Source organism: Protomyctophum bolini (genome assembly GCF_963924005.1).
Source record: "Protomyctophum bolini genome assembly, chromosome: 2".
In the NCBI taxonomy this organism is placed as follows: domain Eukaryota; kingdom Metazoa; phylum Chordata; class Actinopteri; order Myctophiformes; family Myctophidae; genus Protomyctophum; species Protomyctophum bolini.
In genome coordinates this window covers 613,977-620,401 of record NC_137863.1, presented here as the reverse complement: position 1 = coordinate 620,401, position 6,425 = coordinate 613,977, and positions in this window count along the sequence as shown.

Sequence of the window (6,425 nt, the reverse complement as noted above, 5' to 3'; positions counted from 1 at the left end):
AAAATCAGACTGTCAGCTGTCATATCAATAGTGATCCCCGTAAAAAATACATGCTTTTATAACTAATTATTAATGCAGCCTCACAACTGCCGAAGCCCGACAGCTATTTTGGCTATCGTACTGTATTTGGTCCTCTATAAAGTCCGAATGCATTCACACCAGTAACGAACCGCACCGTGGTTCGTTTGGAAGCGAACCGAGTCCGGCCTTTTTTAGCGGACCATGGTTCGTTTCTTTGATCCGCACCAGAGTTCGGATGCATGTTCACACCAACCGAACCAAAGGGGTAAGCGGACCATGGTTCGTTTTAAACGAACCAAACATGTCCGGTGTGAAAGCGCCCTTAGCCTGCTCCGGACCAGGCTAACAGCCAGGTTTAACCTAATCCTGATGTCTTTACTGTTCATTAAGCAGTCAAACTGATCACAAACCAATGATGTTTTCCAGATTTATTCAATTATTATGGGTTTATGTTGCCTTATTTGTATCGGTCTGCATTAAAGGACTAATTTAAGCACTATATAAAATCAAATAACCAAAATATATAGGCTGCACAACATCATGACAGCTTGTGAGCTTGTAGATCAGCTGCTTTTGGTGAATGTTCCCCATGAATAGGTTTGCTGTCGTGCAAGTGCACGGTTAAGAAGAATTATGAATATGATTTTTTTTTTTTTTGTAAAAGTGAAAACCACTAAATATTACCATTACTCATTGTTTTACAACATATTACCATTATAACGTTTCACCCATAGTCCTACATATACACCTAGACACCCCATTCAAACCTATTTAGGTTCATCCTACGGTGGACATGTGTAAAAGGAATCTTTGAAATGTTTCAGAAATATAGTGCTTTCAAATTTGAGACATTTATAGGCTCAAATTATGATGGAATAATACATTCTGAAAAATCGGTATTGCCATGCCATGCAATCGTGACACTACAGTGCATGCAGACAGTTAGACTTAATGTAATGTAACATTTCATGGCGCACAATACAATTCCATACCGTACCGAATCCGGAGCGCACTCGCCTATTAGTTTGGCGTTTGCATTGCACAAATGAGCTCAGTGCGCTATTTCGAGAAAGTGCCCTTAAAGTTTAAGCTCGTTTGGAACTATAGCTCACCCTCCACAACTCGGGGCTATAGGTTCACTGAATTATATATTTATGGACTTCGACTATAGGCCTATATATATAATATGCTTTACAATTTACGCGTTCAATCTGTTGGCAATATTTTGCCACGCTCTCTCCCTCGCCTTGTTAATGGCGCTTGTATTTCCCTTATTTTTAATTATTTCCTTGGCTTCCTCGTAGTATATCATTATCATAAGATTTTCTTGCTCCTCAACGGTGAAAGCCGCAGCTCTCCCTGCAGATTTGCTCGCCTCGCTCATGATTGGTCTCGCTCAAGAAATCTATGATCGGCATCATGGCTTTTCAAGGAATGCGTGCACGCGCTTGTAAGCGAGGCTTGCTGAGCCCGGCTCGCCAAATCCGCCAATTCTGAGCCTCGCTTGGCTTTAGTGGAACGGAATAAACCAGGCTGTAAAGATCAGGATTTAAAAAGCCTCGCTTTGGCCTATATCCTGGATTAGTTCATCCAAGATTCGTGAAATAGGCCCCAGCTCAAGGTCTGTCTAGACAGCAAGCAAGCATTTACTCGCATACATACTGATACCAGTGTGTGATTTAAAATCACACCTGTGTGAACTGAGCGGTGTAACTACCGGTATACATGAATTGTTATTGTTACTGTACTGTACTGTACTGTACTGTGCTCTCTACTGTACTTTGATTTAGTTTTTGAAAAAAATAATATGAACCCAGTATGAACCATGATTATAGAAGCATGTATGTATACTGATGTTTTGCACGTGGGTTCAAACGCGCTCACACTTGTTGGTCTGTCTCTTTGTTACTCACTGTTTGTTGATGTTGTTGATTGGAGGACTTCTTCTTCTTGATGACTTGAAACCGGATTGATATGGCAGGCGTTTACCGTCTGTGAAACGTGGGCAAACAAAACAAAAACAGGCTCCACACATAAACTAAGTGTTTCAACTTTCAAAACAAAAAAGAGCACATAACACAAGTGTTGTGTCTCACTGACAGCTGTTTGATGGTGCGGCGCTCATTGCATATTCCTGTGTTGCCTTGTGATGATTGCAGGGGGATTATCTGGGATCTGGTACTTCAGTCTGATACAACATGATGCGTGTGTGATGTTGCTGCTTCTGCCATTGTTGTTATTATATATTAAGTAAATAAAGTGTGTGTGTGTGTGTGTGTGTGTGTGTGTGTGTGTGTGTGTGTGTGTGTGTGTGTGTGTGTGTGTGTGTGTGTGTGTGTGTGTGTGTGCGCGCGCGCGTGCGTGCGTGCGATGCGGTTGAAAAGTGCGGATTAATTGAAGGGAATATAACCATGGTGCCATTTTCCAAGGGGATCAGTAGGGGGCGCCATTTAGCCATAGATATAAAATCAAATGATATGGGTCATCCTATTCCTAATACATACTCTAAGGGTCCTATAGGTCCTACACCTGTAGACCAGAATCCCCCAGGGCTCGGTGCTAGTAAGTAAATAGCCTATATGCGGTCCTCAGGTCTCACAATCTCAGGTGGACCAAACAGAAGGAGATCAGAAGACGGCAGCTTCTTGTAGCCAAATAGTAAATACCGCAAAACCAAAACAAACACCGACTCTTTTAGGCACATTGTTGCATGCAACCATTATCCCCAATGGCAGCTGCAAGGAGTTGCATTGGTGTGACATGTCCTTAAAACTGTTTTGTTGCAAGGAGTTGCATTGGTGTGACATGTCCTTAAAACTGTTTTGTTGCAAGGAGTTGCATTGGTGTGACATGTCCTTAAAACTGTTTTGTTGCAAGGAGTTGCATTGGTGTGACATGTCCTTAAAACTGTTTTGTTGCAAGGAGTTGCATTGGTGTGACATGTCCTTAAAACTGTTTTGTTGCAAGGAGTTGCATTGGTGTGACATGTCCTTAAAACTGTTTTGTTGCATGGAGTTGCATTGGAGTGACATGTCCTTAATGTCTCGTCTATTATCTCGCGATTTTGGCGTTTTATACCGGCAGGTAATCCTCAATTCCAACGCCGATCCCCGACGGCAGCGACATACGTGGTGCCCAATCCGCTGGGCCCGACTGTTCTTTATAATACACTGTGGCTGCAGATACGCTCGTTTAAACATTAAATAGCTGTCTCAATGTAAACGCTATCTGGCGCCTGGAGCTCCTCTGTGCAGGCCTGCACTCTGTTTGTTGTGAGATCTCCCCTCCCCGTACGTCACTTCCTCTACTATAGTAACCTTGGGTGGTGACAATCAACCAGTCACTGCACAGCTGTCAACCCCTGTACCAGACCCGTTACCTTTCACATATGAATGGAAGATAATAATATTTAAACACTCAGCATCACACGTTACATTTCTTTACATAAACAATAACCTGCATAGGTAAAATAAAGCAGAAAAACATTGAAATGTTCTTCGTCACAGGACTATGCATGTATCAGTGATGCAGTGTTTACTATCACTAACACCCTACCAATGTTTTATTTCATATGATTTGAAATGTATTTGACTGAGTTTAAAGGTCTCATTTGTTGAAAACAGCTGATCAACAATTGCTCGTAGATCGGCTAGTTTCAAAATCGCCGATGTGTATTTAAGGTTTCTAGTGGATATATAGCTGATGTTGATGCTATATATAAAAAAAAACAACACTAAATCTGGGGGTCCCCGGACCCCCGTCTGAGACTCACTGTGCTATTGTTATTATAGGTCAGTCAGTAAACACTGACGTTGGTGCTTTCATGAAAGCAAGGATATAGCGCTCAATCCATTGATTCACAATGCCAGAATGCACTTTTAATTACGAGTAAGACGCGCGAACGCGGGAAGCGAACGCACTCAGCTCCATATATGGGCACAAAAGGGGCCAGGTCAACAACAAACAAATCACTGGCCCCTTTTGTGCCCATATATGGAGCTGAGTGATTGCTGATGCAACACACTCCATATTTGGATAGCGGGACAGACAGACAGACAGACAGACAGACAGACAGACAGACAGACAGACAGACAGACAGACAGACATGATCTGCTAGGTCTCATAGTAAGTGCTCACTGCGTTCGCAATAATACATGAAGCATTAACCCATTTAGACCCGAGGACGATCCTACAAATAGATAGATAGATCTTTATTCGTCATTGGAACGTGTACAACGAAATTAAAAGTGCCAACTAATCAGTGCATCACATCACAAAAACAACATACTGTACACGCTAAAACAAAACACACATGACTTCTTGTTGTTGCACAACCCCAGCAGCACTAGTAATGCACAAACATGTAATTTCATCTGTTATCGCACAACAAACCCTTATTATTGTACTTGATATGATAGCAGAGAAAACTAAAATGTGTCGCAGCAACAGATCATTTTTTGGGCAGCATTGAGTGCAATTAACTACCGCTGTGGGATAGAATAAGCTGTTACTGAATCTGTTGGTCTTGGACTTGATCACTCTGTAGCGTACGTCGTAACGTCTGCCTGATGGCAACAGTTCAAACAGTGAGTGAGCGGGGTGGGAAGTGTCTGTCATAATGTTCAGAGTGTCTTTTTATGACAGCGGTCTCTGTGTAGTTCTTCCAGTGTGGGGAGAGGGCAGCCAACCATCTTCTGTGCTGTATTTATGACCCCCTGGAGCTTTTTCCTCTGCGCCACTGTACACTACAGCCGGTGTACCACACACATACATATATGCAGTATGTCAATATGCTCTCTATGGAGCACCGATAGTCTTCTAAATCATGACAGTTTTCTGTGTCAGTTTTTCCATGTAAAAAATGGCATAGGCCTACTATAGCAGTATGTAAAAATTGTATCCGTTTTGCACAAATAAATGTCACAACCACCGCTGGAGCCATCAGCGAGAAACCGTACAGTAGGCCTACCGTACTGACGCCAAGAAAGAAGCTTCACATCTGGATCTTTTTTCATTTATTTAATTAGTTTTAAAACATTCTCGTATAACAACAATTGTTCAAATCAATACAACATTGACAGACAATAAACTTTAGACCCTCGTGGGTGTATTTACTATTTATCGATTCGGACATTTTCAATCTACGAGAGTCTATAAGAGAACTCGCCCCGAATGTCCCAGAGCGCCCTACAACAGCTCTGAACATTAATTTACAAATGCAACATCTAACGTGCTCATAATATACCCTGCTGCGCCATCTTGGATCTTTCCCCGAATGAGTGTAATTCAGGCCAATCCTGCCATACAACATCTATCTATTCAAAAGCAAGCAGCTATTTGAACCTAGTTCAGAAAGTGGGGATAGTAGGAGGAAATTTGATTTTAAACATAAAGTTGCACGGACCACTCAAAGACCGATGTGTCCTTAATTCGATAACAGGAATCCGAACGTGGAATTCTCTGGAGGACAATTTAAAGGGTTGTACAAATATTTGCCAATTTAAAATAAATTACAAAAATCTAATATTTAGGCAATATGAAGCCGACGAATAGGTTAGCTATCGTTTCTTGCACGTGTCATTAATGCTCAACTTCTTGCTCGTTTTGTCTTACTCTTTAGTTTTTTGTTGTTTTATTTTGTTTTTGTTTGTTTTGTTTAGAGGTGTATGAGCCAATCGTTAAAGTAAAAACTAACTTTTGAGTGAAAAGGGGGGCAGGTGTTTATAAGAATGTATTCTTCTTCCTGCTCCTTTTCGTCATGGATGTACCAGATGGGTATGAAAGACAAATTAATTATGTAAGACATATGAATTGTTGTCTATTATGATTTGTACTGTATTGTGATACACCATGTGCGAAATGAAATGAAAAATTCTACAAACTCGTGCACAGATTAAAATGGCTTAATAGCAATAATACATCACTAAAGAATGTTCGTCTATATGGACGTGATCTATTCTACCAGTTCAAAGTGCTGAATCTACACGAGAGGCCGTGGAAAAAGTACTTTGTACTTTGAAGAACCTTCATTAGAGTTCTCTGTCGTCTCCACGTGTAGCCTACTGCGTCGCATATATGGCCCCGTCAACAAGACGTGAGCTTGAAGATCTGCATGCTTTATCGCACACACACGCGCGCGCACACACTCACACACACACACACACACACACACACACACACACACACACACACACACACACACGCGCACACACACTGTAGTTGTACTTTTGTACAACTGTTTAGTTTTATTTTTTATATCACAGGTTCTCAACTCAATGAGTTGCATTGGTGTGGTCTACCTTTAAAAACTGTCTCAACCCGATCCTTTGGTGTTTTTTGGGCTTTAGACCCAGAACTTAAATGTTGACGTCGTTGGATGAGATTCTGTCATGATGTGGTACCAG